At 38.2% G+C, this 25541-nt stretch overlaps 1 protein-coding gene and 1 long non-coding RNA gene across 3 annotated transcripts in view; one reads left to right on the forward strand and one right to left on the reverse strand.

Annotated features, from left to right (window-relative positions):
* LOC136714696 (uncharacterized) overlaps positions 1 to 680 on the forward strand; it is a 28829-nt gene extending 28149 nt beyond the window's left edge. For both annotated transcript variants that reach the window (XR_010805042.1, XR_010805043.1), the window contains one exon: positions 182 to 680. This is a non-coding gene — a long non-coding RNA (uncharacterized LOC136714696). The remainder of the gene's footprint in view (positions 1 to 181) is intronic.
* The window catches only part of agbl4 (AGBL carboxypeptidase 4), a 764316-nt gene that overhangs the window by 396381 nt on the left and 342394 nt on the right, over positions 1 to 25541 (reverse strand). The gene's annotated exons all lie outside the window — the stretch shown is intronic.

A 25541-nucleotide genomic window follows, 5' to 3' on the forward strand; every position in this document is an offset into this window, starting at 1 on the left:
TTAATTACAGGGCCTTGTGTCATGCATTCACCCCATGCTTCCCCGGTGTGCCACCAGAGGTCATCCTCCCCCACATTCTAACCCTGACAATCACATTCCTCAGTAACATGTTGTAACGAGTTGAGGGGCCGGGTCTTCGATCACCACTATGTGCCTACCCTAATGCTCTCTTTTGCCATAGAAAGGACCATGGACAGCAGAGCCAGACCCTCCATGGATCAGGACCATGGACAGCCCAGTGGAAAAACACTGGCAAGGCAGCAGAACAGCCGCGGAGTGGAGTGGAGTGGAGTGGAGTGGAGTGGAGTGGAGTGGAGGATGGAAAAACAAGGAGGGTGACTAGAGGAACAAAGTAACTGGACAAAGTAACTGGGACTGGCTGAAGACCTCGAACGGCGTTTGGATTGTTTTGGAAGACTAGGACTCTGGTGAAGGCCCTGAAACCCTTTTTGACCACGAGACTGCCTAACCCCTCAAGACTGTTTAGATTGTCTGTCTTTGTTTGTTAACCCTGGGAAACAACTTAGCTGTCCAAGGCTAGTCAGGGATTTTGTTTTTGTGTAGCAGACCATTCCTTCTACAGAAAGTGCTCTGTACAAAGAGCTAGGTTTTTGATTTCAAGTTTCAATATCCAGGACAGAACTAAAATAAACCAACAGCCTGGGCTGTATTATCCTCTTCCTTGGTTTGTCTTCTTGTGTTTTGACATTATTCCCCGCCTAAAATCCAGTGGCTGCAGTAGCCCAACCCCGGACCTCATTACAATGTGCACTTGCTCCTTCCACCCTCTCCTCCCATTGGTCCAGCACTCCCAGCCTCTATTACCTGCTCCCTTCTTCCCAGCTTATATAAACCCCTTAGTACCTCAAAGACTTCATGAATTATTGTAGTCTCTGAGAGTTGCAACACCAAGCACTGTTTTCCTGCCACTGACTCCTGTATCTTAGACCTTTGCCTTCCCTTTGACCATTCTCCTGGATTTCCTGTATTGCTTAGTTTGCTTGTGTACTGCCCTTCTTGCTTGTCTAACTACCACATCTCCTGGATCTCCCTCTGGACTCTGTTTGCCAGTTTCTACCTCTGCCTGTCTCTGCCTTCTGCTACATCCTGTGCTTCCGCACTTGGGTCCAAACCTCATAACCACCACCCCGCTGTGACACCTGAACACAGAAAATCAGAAAAGAGCTATTTAAATATGATAATTCACAGGGTAAAATCTGCTATTTTCTGAAAATTACAGAATTCTATAATGCTTTTGCATACAACTAATATCTGAAATATTGGAAGGCTTTACCAGGCCCCTGCCTCACCCCAAAAAACAACAACTTTCTCAATTCAATATCCCATTGTTTGTTCCAGTCTTAAAACTTAATTTATTTTGTTTTTATTAAGTAGGTAATTTTATGAATTGCAATAATACATACAAGACAAAAATAAAATAAAATAATAATTTCACCACCGCCCCATTTAAAACAATACCTTAAACAGATTAATGTATTGTCATACATGAAGCAGCTTTGAATTGTTGCCACTGAAACTGACACCAAACTTTCTTACAGCAATATGCTGTTTAAATGTGAACTCATTTTATTACTATAGGATACATTTCCTTTTCAGATTAGCCATCCTTCCTACCCCTACAGTTAGTGAGGATATAACACGTGTCGCTAGTGGCATTTGTGGACATTATTTGTAATGTTTTACAATATGAACGTATAGTCACATGTTATTTTGACAGAAAGTACATGCATGTTTGTAAGGTAACCCCCTTGCATGATTTCCTTGTAATTGTAAGTGCAGATCATGCAGAATTAAATTACATTTTGTGATGACCAAATTCTGAACTGGACAGGGTTATCAAGATGGTTGATAATTATTATTATTTCTATGAATAACATGATAAATTTCCTTTGAATGTGCAGTTCATGGAAGTTTGATATTACATTAGATTTGCCAAAACAAAAAAAAAGGTAATCTACAAACTAAATACAGTGGCTGTATTGAAAAATACCCTGTTGTAAACATCTGTCAAATAAAAAATAAAAAATAAAACAAAACAAAAGAACTAGCCTAGGCTCTGTTAGATAAGCACACTTTAATCTTTCAGTCCATATGTGCTTATTTGAAGGAAGACATTTTATGAAAAAACACTCAGAATGAGCCTCGATTTAGCTTGCTGTGGCATCTGTAAGCAAAAATACCTACAAACCAACCAAAATATTCTGTTTCGACTTTATGTGTAAAACCAGCCAGGACAAATGACATTCATTCCAGGACGACGCCTTTAATCAAAGACTGTGGTAATTAATGCTCCACTCCATTGCCCAAACAAATATCTTTGTCAAGGTGCTTGTTGCTGTACAAGTCCTTCTCCTGTTTTCAAAGACACGATAACAACCCATCTTAATTGCCTCTATCCCATAGACTCCATAAGCATTGGGTGCCAATTCATCGCCCCCCCAACCCGCCCCCCTCAAACAAGTACATAAAATATTTTATCACACTGGCGCTCCAGTAAGTTTAATACACTGAACGACCTTGTGGGACTGCGCAGGGGATAAATTAGGTTTGCCTTCCCCACCGGCAGAAGCAACTGCAGCATAGGGGTCCTTATCTAGGCTCTACTTAATTACGTGCTTTAATTTTAATATTTTCAAAATGAACCCTTACCACGAGCAGACAGGCTGCTTTAATTAAACAAATTAATATAGCTCTATCTAACAGGATCAAAGCACTCATTTGTCACGGTAATAGTTAAGGATGCTGATAGTGTTATCTGGAGACTGATACAGGATTTCACCACACAATGGAAGAATCTATCTTACCTATATATTCAAAGAACGATAACATAATATTTGAAGCTGAAACATCTCATTAGAAGCAATAGACAACTTTATTTCTCCATCACCACCCCCCCTTAGATAAGATCTGTATTTGCCTGTTAAAAATGTAATTAAATATTTGGGTTTAACTCAAGTTTTGAGATGCTGGGAAGCAGGGTAAGGCCGATGAGGGCTCAGAGTTAGCAGAAGGTGGTACTGTAAAAAGAACAGGCATGTTTCACCTGTGTAACAGGCCCATCATTGATATGTTTTCTATATAAAAGTAAACACATTTACTTTTCAAAAGGTGTTTCAGATCAAGGTATAATTAATTTATGCAGCCATATTTCTCTTTCTTGGCAGTTGTATAACTATATAAATATTGCTGTTTTGTTAATATTTTGTTACTTTCTATAATATAATCATTAGTTGTGTGCTTTAGGACACAGCAAATGCTGTGCAACTGCAGTATAACAGACAAGGGTGACGAGGCTAGGGAGGAGAAAGCTGTTAATGAGCAACAAGAAAGTGGAGACTCAAAGCTTTTCTTTTCTCAACCCACTCAAAACTGGGTAGTAAAGAGCTATTTCTCAAGTGCTCAAGGCCTTTGGAGACTCTTTATCTGTCCTGCTCTGTCATGCATGTCTCCTTCATTTCCAACATGCTGAGGAAGAAGTGTGGGTGACAGAGCACCTGTCAGTTAACTTGTGTCACATCAGAGACTATGTACACATGTGAGCATTAACCATGTGCTTGTGTGCATACAGTATGTGTTGCATTTATAGCAATTTGTTGTTGTTTGCAAAAGTAAGAAACATTGAGAACAACGAATTTACAACATAAGGAAACCCAAAACATATTACATTTATTTTTAGCTGAAAAGAAAATGCTTATTTGCAAATTTGTGAAAAGATCCAGGACCCATCACCAATACAATAGTAAGATATGCAGATAAAAATGACTAACAAGTATGCAAACAGTTTATCCACAGTAAATTTTCCTTAGCTTATTGCGTAAATGAAAGCTACATAAAATATACAGCAAAACATTTCTACCTCTGCTGCTCTGATTGTATTTAATTTGCATATCCACCTTATTTGAATTATTTGAATTCATGTAGCCTATACCAAATAAGACAATGGAAGTGTAGCACATCATACACATTAATGAGGTTCAGGTCCCAAAACCAATGTCATCACATAGAAGAGCAAGAAAGAGTAGCAAACCACAAGCTCAGTTGCATTTCCTTTTTGTACTGCATCAAGCACTGTCATAAAAGTTTCTCACTGCAAACTACCTGAGGGGAAACGCATGGAGGGTGAATAGGAGAACTAAGTAAGTACTTCTGGATGACAAACCCCCATAGAAATCTAATACATACTGGACTCTCACAACGACACTGCCAAATCTTGTAACCTTTCACGTTCACCTGTTATTGTTACCATAATAACTTCATCCCTGATTGACACTTCTGCTATGATTGGTGAAACATCAGTATTAAATATATATATTATATATATATTTAATATTTTAAAAAAAGTTATACATTTATTTGCATGTTAATGAAGGAAATAAGTATTTGATCCCCTATCAATCAGCAAGATTTCTGGCTCCCAGGTGTCTTTTATACAGGTAACGAGCTGAGATTAGGAGCACTCTCTTAAAGGGAGTGCTCCTAATCTCAGCTCGTTACCTGTATAAAACTTTTGGTTACAATTGTATACATTTTGCATTCGATTTTTTTATTTTTGATCTCAACATCCATTTTTTCTCAAGTTTTTTTTTTGTTTACAATATATATATATATATATATATATATTTTTTTTTTTTTTGAATGCGATACTTATGGCGCTAATTTGAGCCCATAGTGCTCTCAGTACATTCATGACAGTCAAACTGTCGTGAAAATGTGCTAAAATCTTTCCTACAAACAGATCTTACTCCCAGCTAAAAGTAGCTTAACTAACTTCTATGTCCTACTCCGAGCAAAGAGTAATTTTACTCCTAAACTAACTTTTAGCGTGATTCCTAGAAGTAATTCTGAGACGTTTTATGCATACAGGCACAGATTTAACCTTTAACTTGAGGATTATGCCTGAAATGGATAATATGGTCCTGAAGATCCACAGTTTAGCAGATTTTATAGACCTATTTAAATCAATGATTTAATTGGGGAGAATTGTTAAATTGTTCAGTATAGATTCATAAATGCTTCAATCAAAAGTAGAAGACATTTCAGACATCTATCTAAATGTATACAGTTCATGTAGAACCTCAACTAGATCATTGTTTGTGTTTATGCATGCACATTTACTGTGTGTATTTAGACTGTAAAGACTGTATATATCTTCCCTATTTTTGTGTAGTCAAAACACTAAAATAGTTTTATCCTGTCTTTTGTAGGGATATTTTGGGTTTTAAAATTTCTTGGAAGTTAAGGCAAAGTGGTTTTGTAATTTAATGAGATCAGTTACCTGAGAATAAAATATTGGCTCCAGCTATAAAATGTGTGGCTAGCAATGTACAGCACTATTGGGAACAGTTGGTGTGCATTACATGGGAATTAGACATGTAGACTGCCTGATGAAAGCATCAGTTCTCCCCAGTATATAAAGTGATACTTTGTTTGCTTTTACAAAATCTAAGCTGACGAAGTTTCACACAGGAGTGTGCCAATGAATATTTTCACACAGCCATTTCGTGTCCCTTTTCCACAGCGGTGTGGGCTAGATAGCACTTTTGAAAGTCATTTACACATCCCTGCTTATTTATATATGTTATATAACATATTTTGCACAATAGCTAACACTGAGGTCTCCTGCAAGCTGCCTGGCCAACTATAATGGGAAAGTGTCAGCAAAGACATTATCCCAGCAGGAGGAGAGAGGCCTATTGCAGATTACTGCTGTTCGCTAATGTATATTAGCACTGAAACAATGGGAGGAAGGTTAAATGATTCCAGTATGTCAAAGAAAAAAGAAAGGGGGCCGGCAGAGGTGGTTTAGATTAGAGGATCATGCTCTGTACCCAATATATTGGCTTGCAAATTATCCCACTTTAACTGCTCACCCCCCGCAATGTGTAGCGCCACATAAACCTGCTGTTGAATTCCTGCACGAAAAGCTCCAAATGTTAAAATGAAGCCTATGCTGCATGAATGTTTACTGTATGCTCTAATGCTTTGAAATACAATGCAATTCCACACCTGATCAAACTGACCCACACCTGGATGAATGGCAACCAAAACCTGCATTTCCTGTGCTATTGACACTTAATTTGCTAACTCCATTACAACATACTTTTTTTATTTTTTTATTCCAGTGTGTGTAACAAATTAGATGTTGCCTATTGTTCGTGCACAGAGAGAAAATATGTTGATTGAATGTCATTCAATATTATGTTTTGTTCAGCAATGTGTCAGTGTTAGTCTCAGTTCTGTTCTTTTACATATTTGTTCATTACTTATTTGTTGAATTCACTTGTTAATTTGTCTACTCTTGTTTTTGTTTGTTGTTCTCTTTAATTTAATTAATATCTTTAGTGTTAATATTAATGTCTAATATCAAGTGCCTAATATGGAGTAAACCTCACTCATATTCATTATAACGATGTATATTCAGTCTATATCCTATATCAGGGGGATGTTTCCATGCATTATACATTTGGCATTAGTTTATAAAGTTTTACACAGAATGGAAAAGGTGGGCTGTGTTCCTTTCAATTTTAACAGGACAAAAATGCACTCACCAGTGAATAAACTCAACTTATTCCAGAAGGTCAAATGTAATGCAGGCCATTATCTATTTATATAAGTTAGCATCAGTGGCATAGCCAGGAATTTGTGGAGGAGGGGGAGGGCACAACGATGGCAAAGTGGAATGAGGAACTCAAGGCAGCGGGTGTGGGGGGCCTCCCCCAGAAAATGTTGAAGATGTGAAATGCGTGATTCTGAGTAATTTCAAAGTTGAAAAACTTACCTCTAAATCTCTATGGAATACATGAAATCAGGCAGATTTTGACTCAAACATATCTTTGCTTCCCAATCACATAACAACCGACATTATGCAGGCAATCTAGATATAGATAATGTGTAGAAATCCATGTAAGCATATGTAGAACCACATAAAGTAATGCACTCACCATGGATATATAATGTTTATTATAATGTATGCATTTTGTAATAGAAGTTCGGACATATCCGTACAGAGTTTCATAAATCCATGCACCTCTCTCTGTTTATATGTGGGAGTATAAATTAAGTATTAAAAGGTGACTTTTAAGAGACTAACACTGCATCGAATTACACATGCAAATCACCAAAACATTACAGTACCCCCCTCCTCATGGACCACACCCAATGCTTGCGAACCTCTCCAGCGTGGCCTTCCTCGTTGACCTGAGTTGACCTGATGGATGATCTTAAATGGCCCAATGTAGTGGGGACTGAGCTTTTTCAAAGGAAGCTGGGCCGGATGTCCCATGTGGAGAGCCAGACCTCCTACCCAGACTTGTATAATGGAGCCAGTCGCCGACGCTGGTCAGCCTGCGTCTTCTGATGGAGAATGGCTCTCTGGATGTGAATTTGAGCTGCCTGCCAGACCTCATAAATCTGCTGAAACTACTCATCGACTGCCAGGACGTTGGAAAGTTCTCCCGACCATGGGAACAGGGGTTGTTGATAGCAGAGGACACAATGGAGGGAGGTGAGGCTGGTGGAAGAGCTGATCAGGGAGTTCTGTGCATACTCGGCCTACGGCCAGAACCGGCTCCAGTCAATCTGGGAGTGACTGCAGTAAGAGCACAGAAACCAGCCAATCTCCTGGTTCATGCGCTCCGTCTGATCGTTGGACTGGGGATGGTAGTCAGAGGTGACACTGACACTGATGTTCAGAGACTGAAGAAAGGCAGACCAGAATCTAGAAGTAAACTGTGGACCTCTGTCAGATACAATGTCCTCTGGCTGCCCACACAAGAGTGGCTCTGCTGTCTCTAAGGCGGTGGGAAGACCCACCATGGGGACGAGCCAACAGGACTTGGAAAACCTATCAACTGCAACCAGGACAGTGGTGTAACCTTGTGAGGAGGGAAGGTCTGTGATGAAGTGATGAAGCTGATGGTTATGTGAGACCAGGGACGGTTTGGTATTGGGAGTACGCAACATGTAAAGGTGTTGTCGAAACGGGTGACGTTGGAAACTAGAGTTGGCCAACAAAACGGAACGCCGGTAAAAGTTGGCAAAACCAAGTAACCGCTGTAGCTCTTTGATGGTTTGAGGTTGCAGCCATTCAGTGACAGCTGTCACCTTCCTCTGGTGCATGTGAACACCATCTGCGTCAATGATGTAGCCCAGGAAGCTGATGATGGACTTTACACTTGTCTGCCGTCACGAACAGCCCATTCTTCAGGAGACAGCAAAGGACCAGGTGTACGTGAGAGATGTCTTCAGTGATGGTCGGGAAAAGATCAGAATGTCATCGATATACACAGTGACACAGCGGTTCAGAAATCCTCTCAGCACCTCATTAACAAAGTCCTGGAAGGATTGTGATGAATTGGCAGGAATAGAATTCAGGTGAGGACGACCTCTTGTGCCAAACTGCAGTGTAAGATGAGAGTATTACAAAACTGCTGTCAAAGCTGTAGCATAAACATACAGTATAATTACTATTATGAATATTTACATGAATAGGTAAAGCATATGGAGACATCTGAATTAAATTTAGGGAGTATTGCTACAGGCATATATGGCTGCCTAACTTGCAAGCCAGTACACATCCAGTGTATGATGTTTGTGTACTGCACATTGGGTGGATAAAACAAACAAACAAGAAAAAACATCCACTAAAGACAAAATTGCACAATGTAGAAGATACATTTAGGATTGGAATAAAATCCAATCTTTGAAAAAGATGAACTATCTGAACAGTTAGTTATCTAGTAGCGGGTGGTCAACATTTTGCCTTTATCCCAGGCACAGTATAGAAAGTGTAAGTGATAACTATGCATGTTTTCCACTGTACTGTTCTGCACTGTTACAGTGACACACACACAATACATGAAGCAGGCTCGGTGGGCTGTCGGACCGGCACCCCCCCACCAAGTATAAATATAGCTGTGTAACACAATCATATATTTCACATGTATATTTAAACATTGAACACTGGTTTCTGCAGTGCATCGTTTGTCAGTGTGGTCAAAGTACACATTTTTTTGAGAAATATGACGAGTGCTCAGGTGTGCTGTTCCGCAGGATCTACTGTCAGGATAAGTACTGCCCCTTTAGACACCGCACAAAAAGTTTGAACTCATTGAATCTTACAGTAGATGCCATTGAGTAATATTAAAATTATGTATTTTGTAGTGATGTACACATCACTGTTCAGTTTCAAACAATGATAATAAAAAATCACATTACAATAAAGGCGTTTATATAACAATACCATGTCCACGGCTGGGATTAAATCAGCACTTTGACCGACAAGCAATAGAAAATTACACAGTTGTACACAGTTATTTTTTAGTTGCTAGTTTCTTCTAATCATAAATGTATCCACTATGATGTACAGTTTTGTAGCCAGTATGTCAGTTTGTATTTAATCTGCACCGCTACACATAAGTGGACGCTGAATAAATGATTTACATTGATCTGTAATTCACATATGAGCAAACACATCAGCATTGATCCACCGGCTAATAGATAACGCCTAGATAAGGGCGTCTGCCAATAAATACATACAAATAATAATAATAATAATGACTACACAGATGTCATCAATGGCGGCTTTGGTTTCTTCTACTCTTATTTGTAACCGCTATGAAGTACAGGCTTGTAAATTTGTATGAGCGGGTAGATTAATGCTTTTGATATAAATTACGTGCCAAGTTTCTGTATTTCTATGATAATAATTATGACTTAGTGTCTCATAATTATGACTTAGTATCTCATTATTATGACTTAGTATCTCGTTATTACGATTTAGTATCACAGTTTCATCCCACACATCCATAATTCCCAAGTTTGCCACCAAAGGTCATCATCACCCAAATTCTAAACCCTGGCTTAATCACATTCCTCAACACCATGTGCATGTGCTCAGTCATCCTCTGCTCCCATTTGACCAGTACTCCCAATCACAGCTCTCTGCTCCACATATAAACTCCACTTGTCAACCTTCCTGTTACACTTCTAAGCATTCTCCTGAACCTTTGTGATTTCCTGCCATCAACCTCGCCTGTACTTTTGACCACTGACTCCTGGATTTTCCCTACTGTTCCATTCGCCTAATCTCTGACCTCCTGCTTTGCCTTAATGACCATGCCTTCTAGATTCTACTGGCATTGACCCCAGCCCGTCTCTGACTACCGCTCTTTCAATGGGTTCCTCTCCACTGCAGTGCTTTGTTAAAATATCTCTCTAGTTCACTGAGCACTTAAACAACTATGGTGAAAACTATTGATACATTAATTAATTTGCATATCAACAGAGGGTTCTACATACAGGTCCTTCTGGCAAACACAAAACAATTCTGGTATCTTAAAACATCCTCCCCTTTGGTTAGTGCCTGTACACATTAACTTCACTAGCTCCCACAACTGTACATGGTTTCCACTTGAAAAGAGCAAGCCACCCACACCCCCCGCCTTCCTTAACTGCACAATAAAGGCTATGGACTAAAATAAGCTATGGTTTCTGAGGAACAGCTTCCCAACACTGTGCATTCCCAGAGTGCGATCAGTGAAATAATGATATCTTTAGGTGCGCCGACTGGGGCTAGACAAACGAGACAGCCGTGGCGCCAGTGATGTTCACTCCCAAGCTGAGCCTCTCTCTCTCTCTCCCCCCTAATGAGGTCATTCCTGAGGCAGGCTGCTGGTTGTAAGCTGTCAGAAGCGCTTGTGGAAAACCAGTGCCCTCGGGCTAGTGTCTTGGAGCTGCCTCCACAGAGGTACACACAAAATGACACACAACACAAGGCAGACCAACAGGGAGCATGCAATGCCTCTCATTTCTGTGACACAAGAAATGACCGGGGGAAAACAAGAGAACAGGAGTGTTACCTCCAGGAGAGAATCGGGATCAAGACCAACGTCCCCAATACACTTAGCTCGTTTAACCGTGGCTCCAACAAAGCCAAGCCAACAGCAGACTGCATCCTTCAACACTGCTCACCGTCTGTCACCACACAGTGCATGATGCCTTTGAAGCAGAGGGTTGTGGGTTCAATCCCAGGTGGAGGACACTGCTATTGTTCCCTAGAGTAAGTTATATTAGCCAGATTGCTCCAGTGAAAAAAATAAAGCTGTTTAAATGGGTAATTGTATGAAAAAAAAATATATATCTACAGTGAGGGAAAAAAGTATTTGATCCCCTGCTGATTTTGTACATTTGCCCACTGACAAAGAAATGATCAGTCTATAATTTTAATGGTAGGTGTATTTTAACAGTGAGAGACAGAATAACAAACAAAAAAATACAGAAAAACGCATTTCAAAAAAGTTATAAATTGATTTGCATGTTAATGAGGGAAATAAGTATTTGATCCCCTATCAATCAGCAAGATTTCTGGCTCCCACGTGTCTTTTATACAGGTAACGAGCTGAGATTAGGAGCACTCTCTTAAAGGGAGAGCTTCTAATCTCAGCTCGTTACCTGTATAAAAGACACCTGTCCACAGAAGCAATCAATCAATCAGATTCCAAACTCTCCACCATGGCCAAGACCAAAGAGCTGTCCAAGGATGTCAGGGACAAGATTGTAGACCTACACATGGCTGGAATGGGCTACAAGACCATCGCCAAGCAGCTTGGTGAGAAGGTGACAACAGTTGGTGCGATTATTCGCAAATGGAAGAAACACAAAATAACTGTCAGTCTCCCTCGGTCTGGGGCTCCATGCAAGATCTCACCTCATGGAGTTTCAATGATCATGAGAACGGTGAGGAATAAGCCCAGAACTACACGGGAGGATCTTGTTAATGATCTCAAGGCAGCTGGGACCATAGTCACCAAGAAAACAATTGGTAACACACTATGCCGTGAAGGACTGAAATCCTGCAGCGCCCGCAAGGTCGCCCTGCTCAAGAAAGCACATGTACAGGCCCGTCTGAAGTTTGCCAACAACTGAATGATTCAGAGGAGAACTGGGTGAAAGTGTTGTGGTCAGATGAGACCAAAATCGAGCTCTTTGGAATCAACTCAACTCGCCGTGTTTGGAGGAGGAGGAATGACCCCAAGAACACCATCCCCACAGTCAAACATGGAGGTGGAAACATTATGCTTTTGGGGTGTTTTTCTGCTAAGGGGACAGGACAACACCATGTACCATCAAATCTTGGGCGAGAACCTCCTTCCCTCACCCAGGGCATTGAAAATGGGTCGTGGATGGGTATTCCATCATGACAATGACCCAAAACACACAGCCAAGGCAACAAAGGAGTGGCTGAAGAAGAAGCACATTAAGGTCCTGGAGTGGCCTAGCCAGTCTCCAGACCTTAATCCCATAGAAAATCTGTGGAGGGAGCTGAAGGTTTGAGTTGCCAAACGTCAGCCTCGAAACCTTAATGACTTTGAGAGGATCTGCAAAGAGGAGTGGGACAAAATCCCTCCTGACATGTGTGCAAACCTGGTGGCCAACTAAAAGAAACGTCTGACCTCTGTGATTGCCAACAAGGGTTTTGCCACCAAGTACTAAGTCGAAGGGGTCAAATACTTATTTCCCTCATTTACATGCAAATCAATTTATAACTTTTTTGAAATGCGTTTTTCTGGATTTTTTTGTTGTTATTCTGTCTATCACTGTTAAAATACACCTACCATTAAAATTATAGACTGATCATTTCTTTGTCAGTGGGCAAACGTACAAAATCAGCAGGGGATCAAATACTTTTTTCCCCTCACTGTATATATATATATATATATATATAGTAACAATTGTAAGTCACAAGGATAAGGATAAGGAAAAATATAAATATGTAATAATATGACAAAGATTAAAATTTGCAAACATGTTGGAGATGCACTGGAGGGCTGCAATTGCAGTCATTTTTGATTTTGAAAGATCTCCCCCATACCTAATTTTGTCTTTTGTCGAACACACGGAGAAAAACATCAGTTTGATTGGCGACAATATGCATACAATAATATATACATACATAGATACATACACACACACTGACAGTTGAAAAAGATGTGGAGAGAAGACAAAATGGTTTATTCTTGTACTGTATACTCGGAAAACTAAGATCCTTCTATGTTTGATTCATGACTCCTCTTTAAAAATACACTATAGATAATGTTTAACAAATTATCTCAGGAGTCCAGTGTGTAATCCTTTTACTAGAAAATCTGGACAGCTGGGGAGGGTGTGAGTCTTACCTGATCAATCAGTTTTGGGTAGTAAATGATCACAGTAGCTAAATATATACAGTCTTTTCACACAATGAAGGGCTATAGGCCTGTATACTTTTTCAGTGAAACGGTAACAATTTACAATAATAGGCACTAATTGTAAAGAAGAACATATGAATGTCTCATGCACTTCCACTGAGATCTGATTTTGATCACATGTATAAGCCCTAACATCATACTTAGTATGTAACACTTCCCCTAACCTTATTATACATGTGATTAACAGATTAACAGATGAAGTGTATAAGATAGTCATGTGTTATTCCTGTGGTATTCATTCATATGATGCCCATTATTGTAAAGAGTGACCAGTGAAAATGTGCAATCAGTTTGATTCTGCATTTTTCTAGAGAAATTCCATTGCTCCAGTCCACTGGAGAGCACATATATCAGGATGTGCAACAAAAAAGAAATTGAATAAAAGGAAGAATGCAAATGGCATCAACTGCTCCTGTAAATATATGGTGCATTCAGAACTGTCTTGTATTATATATTATCCCTGTCCCCCCGTGCTTTAAATTTGATGATAAATGGTACAGTAGCAGGGAGGAAAGAAGAATGTGCCAATACCTCAAGTATTAGTCACGTTTCAGGGAAGTGTAAATCTAATTTCCTGTCTCATCAAGGGAGTTTGTGAGAAAGAAGTCTCTGAAACTAACTAACTGTGTCACACCTCTTCTCTCATTGGATTAGTTGTTTTCTCCTCATCTGCAGCTAAAGAGGGATGTTACATCATGACAAAGAATTTACAATGATAATGCAGTGGATCGGACTGTCTTTAGTTATTCAAATTAAAATATAAATTATTATTATGCTTCTCGCGTTCTTGATTGTTTTCCTCCTTGCTCCCTTTCCCGTAGCCCTTGACTGTGACCCTACATCTTGACAGCACTTAGTTTTCACCGTCCAGGATGTAGGACCTCACTTACTGTACTTGTGTAAATTGTAAATTGGAATTTGTAAAATGTATTAGTTTGAATTGCTATGTTTTAGCTAAATTGAATTTGTAATGATTGATGCCTTGTACTTAACTGTATTTTTGCACTTTTGCACTTATGTTGTAAGTCGCCCTGGATAAGGGCGTCTGCCAAGAAATAATAATAATAATAATAATAATAATAATAATAATAATAATAATGTAATATATATATTTATTCGACACCACCAAATGATTAGACTGGGAATGACACATCTGTTCCAGAAAAGTTTGTAGCTCTGCATGTTTTATAGGTTCCATCATCCATAACTAATTCCACATTTAAGCTCTTATCACCAGTTCAGCTATATTTGATGGATCACAAGCACCATCATTTAATTCATGGTTCTACAGTAGTTCTAGCTATATTCAGCTATATTTGACCTAGAAACTCCACGAATACCTATACAATCTAATAATAAACTACTTATAATAATAATGCCTACAGCATTTTACTGATTGTACTCGGTTGTATGTATTGTATTTTGTACTGCACTTTTGTAATTCTTTGTAACTAATGTTGTGTAAACCATAAGTCCCCCAGGATAAGGGTTCCTGCTAATAAATAAATAAATAAGTGTTATTATTATTATTATTATTATTATTATTATTATTATTATTATTATTATTATTATTACTATTATCATCATCTTCATCAATGACAATAATAATAATAATAATAATAATAATAATAATAATAATAATAATAATAATAATAAATAATAATGAAAACCAGTCTTGGTTGCAGCAAACAAGGTCATGATGAATATAATTCTATCAATATTGGGGTTAGATAAGTAAATTCTAATATTAGCTCCATTATTCTGCATTCTTATAGAGGCAGTGCAAGAATATATCCTCTACTGATGTTACACAACATGTGCTTCAACATTCCCTAAAAAAAAAAACTCACACTCACTCAAACTGAAAAAAAAAGATACATAAATAAATAAATAAATAAGCCAATTTATCTCTTAGAAATCTCATAAAACAAACAGACATCTTTAAGCTGAAAAGTGTTTAAAACTAGATCACAAATTCAAGCCCCTTCATTATTCTCAAGATAATAGTTCAATGGCACTTGTCAGAACAGTTACTCCCTTGTTAATTAAGTCTCCTTAATTTTCCACTTAACACATCAATATACACCCCAATTTTAACAAGAAAAATATCATGGTTATAATCAACTTATTTGTGTAGTTGATTTATAAAACAATAGACTGAGATGAAGGATGTTGCTCTTGACTCTCAAAGAAAACAAAAGCTTCAAGTACACTCAAGGAGCAAGCGGACAATGCGTACAACAGTAACAGCGGTGAGTGGATGTGCTGCACGAGGTAATTTGATGCCCACTGCGACTCTGCCTCGTGTGGAGGACAGATCATTAGCGGCATCATTAGGGGCCTGTGTGTGGGGAGCGACAGGCCTGCTGCACTGAGCTCAAACACACGCCAGGAGCCCCGAGCTGCTGTAATGGGTTAATTTGGATCGTCCCGACTGAGCACTCCCTCGGAATGCAACAGCCCGTCAAACACCGCGTCCTTCAGCAAAGACATCAGTGAAAGTGATCTGACAATGTGACGAGGGTGGCAGCTGGTAAAGAAGAGAAGGGGGGAAAAGAGACAAAAAGAGACACCTTTCTTAAAAAGCACAGCATCCTTCCTGTATCATCAGTCAAATACTAACTCTGCTTTAGGAGAATATCATATGAGGAAAAGCGTGAGAATGGAAAGTGGAAGGAGGAGGAAAAACAGAGAGTCAGTATGTGTACATGGGAATAACTAAAGGAGTTCTGATATTGATCACATGTATAAGACCTAATCCCAAACGTAGTCTGTAACCATATGCCTAAGCCTGTCCCCAACCTTGTTATAAATGTGATTAACAGCAGAACTCAGTTGAAGTGCATAAGGTATCCATGTGTTATTCCTGGGGTATTCAGACCTCAAATAAGTAAGAATTGGTGTCCATTCTTGTAAAGTTGACCCATACTCTTACCATACCCTGATAAAAACCCTGAAATATAAGAAAGCCCATACGACAGGGAGAACAACCAGTAATCCCTTTCTACACATAAACACTGGATGGAATTAGCATGTCCAAACTGCTATTAAAGGTTAACTTTTCATAAAGCCTGTCTCTATCCCGATGTGTTTATCTTCTAGAATCTGCAGCTCCATAATGGAATGGGAATAGTGCATTGCAATGGGCTGTGTTCAGTTTGTAAAAGGTCCTATTTAACTAGTCTCTTGTGACAAATTGTGTCTTAACAGTGCATGTTTTGTCTTCATATAAGAATATTTTTCAATGAACACTTTATGGTTCTATATGAAAATAAAGATTTAAACTGAATTGGTTAGCAAAGCCTCTCAGCTGTATATTGAAGGTATTTTATCACAGGATAAGGTTTTAGTTGTTTTTGCTTTATTAAAATGGCAGTACTTTTATTCTGTATCATACTAAGTCAATAACTCTAATGCCTGACATACATCAAACTGCAGTTCTAGCATAACTTACCATTGCAATGTAGCAGACATGTGGAGGTTTACACAGTGTGAGCTGTTTATACTCAGGGCATAACTGTGCTCAATGGGTTCTGTTGATATTGAAAAATAGCGTAAACTGCTTATAAAATTAATTATTCACAAAGATTGTATATCTTTTATTGTTTTGAGGGCAGGGTAAATGTGCCAAATGTTGCTAGATGTATAAAGAAACCAATCAATTAAGAAATTATTTTTAATTTGAATTAAAAAAAACATTGCAATAAAGCACATTATTCAAGAAATTGCTGTCCCTGTCTGAAATATTTTTGAAAAACAAACCAAGTGGCCATGGCAGGCCATCACATTAATCAATAATAACTTAATGGTTCAAACAAATCAAAGCTTAAGCCCATTAGTGAGTCACTAATTCCATTTGCAATACTTGATTGCAGTGTTGTAGTACATTTGACAGGTGATTCTAATATTGTTTTGCAGTTTGTAAATGACAATGGGTTTAGTATGGGCTTTAAATGTGATAATGACAGTAGTACAGTAAACATTATTACAACAGTTTAAGTATGTTTTTAGATAGTTTTTGCATTTCAAATCAAACAACTACAACAAAAAATGCTGTACAATTCTGTTTAATTTAATATGCCACACAAGCACTCCATTTCATAGAGAAATAAAACATAGCTTCTTATTTTAATTGTTTAGATGTTTTGCATTTGTCATCTAAAAACAGATGGTATTTGGGATCAGCATAAGTATTACAGTATCTTGGTCTATTACACTATTCTATCAATAAAGTTGCTGATTTTATGGAATGTCATATTCCATAAAGATAATGGCTCAAAACAAGCTTCCAAGAAATGTTTGTCAGTATTTGTCAGATGAGCAAAAAATACAAATTTCAGCAGAAAAATAAGTTTTCTTGTTTATCCCAAACTCACTAAATGCAACATTGTAAAAATAACTAACAAAATAAAACACAGAATAGCAGATTCTGGTACATTTTGACATCCTTGATAGATCTGGAGATTCACCAGTTAGGGATTTCTTAGCAGACAAGAACATAATTTACAGTTAATTGATGCCAATTGAAATACATAAAAAAGATGTCAGGTTCCTTTATATATAAATGGGTAGATGTGAAAAACTGGAGGGCACCTGAGTCTGCAGGGTAATTTAGTGTTACTTTCAATGTGCTCAAATGAGATGGCACCTTGCCCTTGATTATTATACCAGTGGGAGAGACAACTAAGAAACCAATTAATGTTTGCCTACCAAGTCTTCCGTATCAGACACAGCGATGTGTCAAGTTCATCTCATCAGAGCACACAGTATTATAGCTGTACACGTAACTGTAATAAACACTCCCATGACAAATTAGTGCATAATCAAGGTTATTGCATCATGTGTCTCAATGGCTGTTAGGAGTGTTTATCTGTCCATGTATGTATAGAACATTTCATATTTACTGTTGACTACATCCACCAGCACTCTGTCTATTCATATATATACACACATGCACAGCAATTGTACATTTTTTTTCAATAATAAGAAAGACACTTAATAGATTGATTAAGGCAGCTGATGTTCTTACTGTGCAGCATGCATCCCATTATTAAGCATAGCTCAGTCCTACAAAATCTATGCAAAAATCAAATAAAATACTGTCTTATGGGCTATGTGAAAACGAGTGAAAACCTGGGCAATATTAAGCATAGTTTATTGAGTCCCACCCACTGCAAAACCAACAAGGCAAGATGGTTTAAAACATTATGTATGTAGATTTATGTTGTTTTATTTGTACTTTAAAGAGGGGTAAAACTGGAACCTATATGTCAGGAAAGGCAGGGAATTTACTTTACGAGCCCAAAACAAAAAGACAGTAATAAAAAGAGAGCAATTGCTTTTTCATTTAATTTCCACTGGGGAATCTGTTCAAAGAAATGAATGGAATACAATAATAAAGTTTAAGCAGGTCCTGTAGCTTTTCATTCCCTCCACAATCCAACATGAATGCGTCGGTCACCCAAACTTAATACTTATTCATTTTCAAATGCAGAGATTCTGTTGACTTTAACCATGTTTGTTTTGGTTAAAGGTTGCCATTGCCCTCTGCATACAATATTCTGTGAGTAAAACAAAAGGCAGCTGCACAGCTGTGGGTTAACACTGTTAAAAAGTCGACTTTGCAGTGTTATTTTACATATTTGTTTTTTAAACAATACATGAATACTAGTATACTAATACTAAAATAGTCTCAAGTGAGTACTGTACAATTTTTGTAGCCTTGAGTTATTTTGCATGTGGACATTCTGTTCCCCAGTGCAGTTCACTGTGTGATTGAGGAGGAAAGCAGGCCTCTGCTGTTACTGCTCAACTGTTATCTTTCAGGAGCAGTACCCAAGGGGGAGGGGTTTTTAGCCTGTTTCTGTTGGAATGTCATTGAAACATCTTTCTATCAAAGCTGCCTATTGGCACATGTGTCAGTAACTCAAACAGTCCCCTTCCTGTTTCTTGTTTGTATATAACAAACACAGGAACATCCTCTTTGCCTCTTTTGTCTTGGACCATCGAGATGTGAGAACTCTGTATGTTCTTATTTTTTTTGCAAAAACTGGCATTTGTCGGTTGGCTGGGTGCACAAATAGTGCTGTTCACCACCAGTTCGCTACATTTGTCGTATCTTGTGCGTATAGTTATTTAATTTTATTAACTACCCTGTCCTGTGCCGTCCACACCCCGGATCCCTGGCTGCATTTCGGCTCATTTTCGGTTTCATATACACAGAAAAAAAAAATCGAATTGTAAGCCTCAGTCTGTCATAAGAGATCTCGCCCACGTGAGGGGCTGCTCCTAGCTGTGCTAGTCAAGCAAGTGGTGAATGCTCCTGTGTTAAGCAAGGGCACAAGAGCTTTCCTCTTGTCCTGCTTTGAATGTTATAGCAGTGTAGCCTTGTCGTGGGCCCTTTTTCAAGGCACCCCTTAGAAGTCATTGTGCGTCTGTGAGCTAGGCCTTGCCACACACCCTTGTTCGGCTTTGGTTGAGCCTCAGTGGCCTATGAGGCACAGGCTCCTGGCCTTTTGTTTCCCTGTCTGCCCCTGTTGGCACATTCTGGTGACTACTTTGGATGGAGCTATGCTGAACCGCTTCCCTTCCTACCAGACTTTGCCTTCCAGTCGAGCACCAATGTGAGCTGCTACTGGTTTTTGTGACGGGCCTGTAGACATTCCTCTCAGGGACTGTCACGCGGCCTTCAGGTACGTCCGCCTCATGAGGCCGTCCTATATATAGTTTGTTCATTAGTGCATAGTCTGCTTGCATTATGTTTTGGGAGTGCATGTGTGTTCCTCTGCACTACGCCTTGTACATAGTTCCTTGGACAGGAGGTCTGTGGCCCCTCCCTAGCTGTGCTTGTAGAGCTGGAGGCCACTGCTGCTGTATCCAGCGGAGGGCACTCGAGCTGGCTTGTGTTGCCCCGCTGTGTGTAGAGCTACTGGACTCCGGGACATGCTAAAGAAGGCATAAGACCTGCCCCTTTCTAAAAGTCTATAGTAAACTGTAGTGACACAGAAGAAATGTCCTTCCCTGAAGCCTCTTAGAAAGATATTTCTTACTCAACAATCTGTCATTGCATCTATGAAATTTAATGCTCTAGTTTTGTATCAGACTATTTATTTATTAATTTTAATGCTTGCTTGCAGGCAGTGCTGACAAGGATCACCTTGAAAACATTTGAAGAACGACCTCTCATCTTTGACCTTGGCTTCTGCTACTGATCTAAGGTGCTTCAGCCGCACTGACAATAAGTGTACACAGTGCTATCAAAGTACAACTCTTCAATAGCCATCTATTAAGTGGACACAGTGGTAGATGGATACCATCATACAATGCTGCACTCTGCCCTGCAGAAAAAAAAAGACGCAATCCTACAGTCCCTGACCTCTAACCTGGATCTGCAGCTAATACTCATGAAATATTCAAGCCCTCCTACGAACACCCCTCCTAACACAATCTCATTCACAAACCTTTTGTTTCATTAGCAGGGCCAGATGTTTGATGTTTACTGAGTTACCGAAGACTCTTGCCAAGCCAAACCAGGTGGGACCGATCCATATTTAGATTAACAATTTGCAAAGAATCATAATAATCTACTATGTGCAAGATGAAAATGCTTTGTGACTTGATTGAGCTGTTAAGTATTTTAGCAGATTATTATTGAAAATATAACACACACACACACACACAACATAATTATTCTCAGCCAACTTAAAAGGGAAAATAGAAATCACCCCATCCTGACCAACCAGCCAGCAGGGCAGAAAATATACAGTGAGGAATCTGACAGGGTGAACTCCCTAAACAACACTCTGACAAGAATCAGGTGGACTGAGGAATTATATATATTATTATATATATTATTATTATTATTATTATTATTATTATTATTATTATTATTATTATTATTATTATTATTATTTATTATTATTACTTTATGCTAAAGTTCAGCTGTAAGCAATGATTGTCTGGATTCAGTCTTTGGACATAATATTGTTCTTTTGAAAAGGTCTGATGGTGCTACCTGTGCATTGTAAAATGTGTTGCCTGTTCTACATTTCTGCTTTTTGACATTTGTATCTTATTTGTACAGTCAACTTGAGCACTTGACAAATTACAAAATAAATAATGGAACTTTTGAAAATGACACACATTTAGATAAGTTATCACCGTAAATTTTTAAAAAATAATGATCAGCAAAATATGGGTTATATTGCAAGTATTATAAAGTAAGAACCTTTCAAGAGAAATGCACAGAATCATATTTGTATGTAATGTTTCAGTCAAGCTTTTTGTTTAGTAGTGCATTTGAAGTTGATGGTGCTCATCCATGATGTTAAGCCAAGTTATGCAACAGAGGCCTGTATCCAAGACAATGTATGTGGTTTAACAAATCAATAATATACAAAGTTCTACATTTTGACAAATTGCTAAGGTTACAACATCAATATGAAAACTCATGTACATTACAGTGAATAACTTAAGGTTTAAGGGGCAAATAGAATAGTCTACAGGTGTAATCTAAACAGATTTGCTTAAATGTGTTGAATGGTGGTAAGAAATTGTGCAGTCCTGATGCTCACAGGCAATTAATTTCAACACTGTGAGGTAAGAGAGTAACAGTGAGCCCAGACAGTTGGACACTTCATGGTAAATCTAATCCAAAGTGGATATAGGGAGAGGCAATAGAAAGGAGGTTGGAAGGAGCAGCTTGCTGAAGAGAGGTGTGGTTAAGCACTAGTCTATAACATTAAGAAAAACATGAGAAAAGCAAGGGCAAGAGATAATAATAAGCAGAACTGAATAAGCTGATAACAGTGAATGGTAGAAGCAGGAAGGTCACCCAGAAGAAAGGTGAAAAAGAAGATGAAGGTAGTTCAATATTCAATATTGATAGGAAAATCAGTTTCTCTTATTAGCTCCTAGAGTGCTGATAAAATGATACAATGTCACTTCTTTCAGTGTCAATCACCTCAGAGAGATGTTAACATGGAGAATAGGCAGTGGCATGTATTAAAGCATATTATTCTCCAGGGCTGTGATTGTACTGATCAGGGTCAATCTAAATGTCACCTACTCAGGGAATAGTCTGATTAAGTCACTTTGTGGATTGTTTATTAAAGCAAAGCTTGATTCACACAAACATGAAGAATACAACTTTACAGAAATCTTTTAATTAAGAATCAAAGACATAATTCTTCAAGGAGGTGGCAATATAAAACCACAGATTTAATGCACCACACTACTATATTTTACAGTAATCTCAGGCATAGACCAGGGTCTTCCAGGTGCTTTCACAGACCTGGATTAGCACTAGTCTTGAACTACTCTACCTAAAATAACATTGGGTAGTCCAAGACTAATGCTAATCAGAATCTATGAAACCAGCCCTTCATGCTGTAAGTCTGAACACAAATGTCTTAAATAGTTTAATCCAACTACTACTACTACTACTACTACTACTACTACTACTACTACTAATAATAATAATAATAATAATAATAATAATAATAATAATAATAAAGGGCATACATATTAGGGATAGGGTGTCACATATGCTTTATTAATCACAAAACTGCAAGATGCATCAATTTGGTGCAGTAGGTGTTATAATCTCTACAATCTCTGCATACAAAAGCAGTTTGATAATACTGGTGTCAGGAAGGCCTGCAATGACATGAGCAGATGCATAATACCTGAAAATGAAATTGGTATTAATTCTTCCTCTTGCAAACATAAAATGTTCTGCTAACTCATTTACAGCTTGTATAGAGCCAGGAGCTAGTTCTCTCATTCTGTCTCACCCTCCCTTGTCTCTCTCTCTCAGTCATTCTTTATTGGATGGTTATTAATATATTAGTTAGATTTTCTCCCACCATTTCTCAAACAATCTGTTTGGAAGTTCTCCTTCCCTTCATGAATACTAATGAACTCCCCATAATCACAGAGCATTCAAATTGTTGTCCCCCCCCAGCTCCATATTTTCCATATTGCAATTCGAAACACAATATGCTGGTATATGAACAAACCCTCCTAGCTGGAATTCAGTGTGAATGAATATGAAGTGAGGTAGCATTTTTATCTAATACATTTAATTCTGTAATTACTTTCTATGTCACAAAAGGCCCGCCAGACTCCAGTTGCAATAAAAGGAATTGCTCTCGTACATGACCAGTACTTATAATGCACATTAAAGTATGACAGTGCCTTCTAATACCATCACATTAAAGTTTTTTTTGTTTTTTTTAAGATTTATAACTTAGTCAATTTTCCACAGTGAATATGCAATGCATAAAGTGATCCTTGGTTTCAGTGCAGTTTTCATATACAGATATTTTGCCTGCATTCTGTGCCAAAATACTGTACTTTGTTTCACCTATTCTTTGTTTTTAATTTAAGATTGATTATAAACCAACAGTGCTTAATATAAATGTTAGAGGCCATCACAATATGAAAGCATGATCTCCTTCCAAACACTGTACAAGTGATATTGCGATGCAAAAAACTCAGTGCTCAATGTTGATTAATGTTTTCATGTTATCTTATGTAAGGTCTGGCAAAGGCAGACAATGTATTCCAGTGGTTTTCAAACCGGTCCTGGAGTAGCCCCTGCCCTGCTGGTTTTTGTTCCAACTGAGGTCTTAATTTCTTAATTGAATCCTTAATTGACCTAACAAAGCAATATACCATTCAATTAAGTAATTAAGACCTAGGCTGGAACAAAAACCAGCAGGGCAGGGAATACTCCAGGACCGGTTTGAAAACACGTTATGTAATTCCATGGACAGGAACTTGAAGCACAATGGAATTAGAATTGATGGCGTTTATGTAATTCAATTACATACATGCTGACTAGCCAGACTAGCCACATGTCCAAACTATTGGTTTGTCCTCAATCTGAACCAGAGAAAAAATGATGAAGTGTGAATGGTGTAGCTTTAAAACCAAAACTAAAAAGTGAGCTGTGAGCAGTGCAATTCCATACTGATTACAGGAAATTGGGAATGTCAGACATAGAAGAAAACTGTAAGTGTCATTATCCTGGGTGCATGTTAGTCAGGTGACAGGAAAGACAACTATGGATGCAAAACATTTATTGAGAAGAAACGGAGAAAGACTGTAATAAGGGGTTGTCAAGATATTGTATGGTAGCAATAGAAATGTTCATCACAGGACAGCAGACATCTGTCTCTTTACATCGCTTTTAAATTGTCCAGTCTGTGTATTGGTTGATCACATTTCATTGTCAGTTTTTCCCATTTTCCTTTTCATGTGAATTTCCTTTTTATGAACAGGACTACAGTTTTGTAGATGTAGGCTGTTTGGGTGATGCATTATGGTGATACACAGAAAGCATTAATTCACTGCTAATGAGGGAACGAGATTTAAAAATAAACATATTAGTAATAAAAGTCACTACTGTAAATCGATGGGGTGCTTTTCAAGAAATAATTATTGGTTTTTAGAAATATACATTGGTTCAGTTATATATATGGGTAAATGGATTCCACATCATATATTTCTGAACCAGTCTATTCCTACCAATATATATATATATATATATATATATATATATATATTTCTGAACCGATATATATATATTTATATATAATATATATATATATACTAATCTATATATATATAGATATAGATATATATATATATATATATATATATATATATATATATTATATATATAATATATCCTAAAGGATTATTAGGAACACCTGTTCAATTTCTCATTAATGCAATTATCTAACCAACCAATCAATGGCAGTTGCTTCAATGCATTTAGGGGTGTGGTCCTGGTCAAGACAATCTCCTGAACTCCAAACTGAATGTCTGAATGGGAAAGAAAGGTGATTTAAGCAATTTTGAGCGTGGCATGGTTGTTGGTGCCAGATGGGCCAGTCTGAGTATTTCACAATCTGCTCAGTTACTGGGATTTTCACGCAAAACCATTTCTAGGGTTTACAAAGAATGGTGTGAAAAGGGAAAAACATCCAGTATGCGGCAGTCCTGTGGGCGAAAATGCCTTGTTGATGCTAGAGGTCAGAGGAGAATGGGCCGACTGATTCAAGATGATAGAAGAGCAACTTTGACTGAAATAACCACTCGTTACAACCGAGGTATGCAGCAAAGCATTTTTGAAGCCACAACACGTACAACCTTGAGGCGGATGGGCTACAACAGCAGAAGACCCCACCGGGTACCACTCATCTCCACTACAAATAGGAAAAAGAGGCTACAATTTGCACAAGCTCACCAAAATTGGACAGTTGA

Source organism: Amia ocellicauda, chromosome 19 (genome assembly GCF_036373705.1).
Source record: "Amia ocellicauda isolate fAmiCal2 chromosome 19, fAmiCal2.hap1, whole genome shotgun sequence".
NCBI lineage: Eukaryota > Metazoa > Chordata > Actinopteri > Amiiformes > Amiidae > Amia > Amia ocellicauda.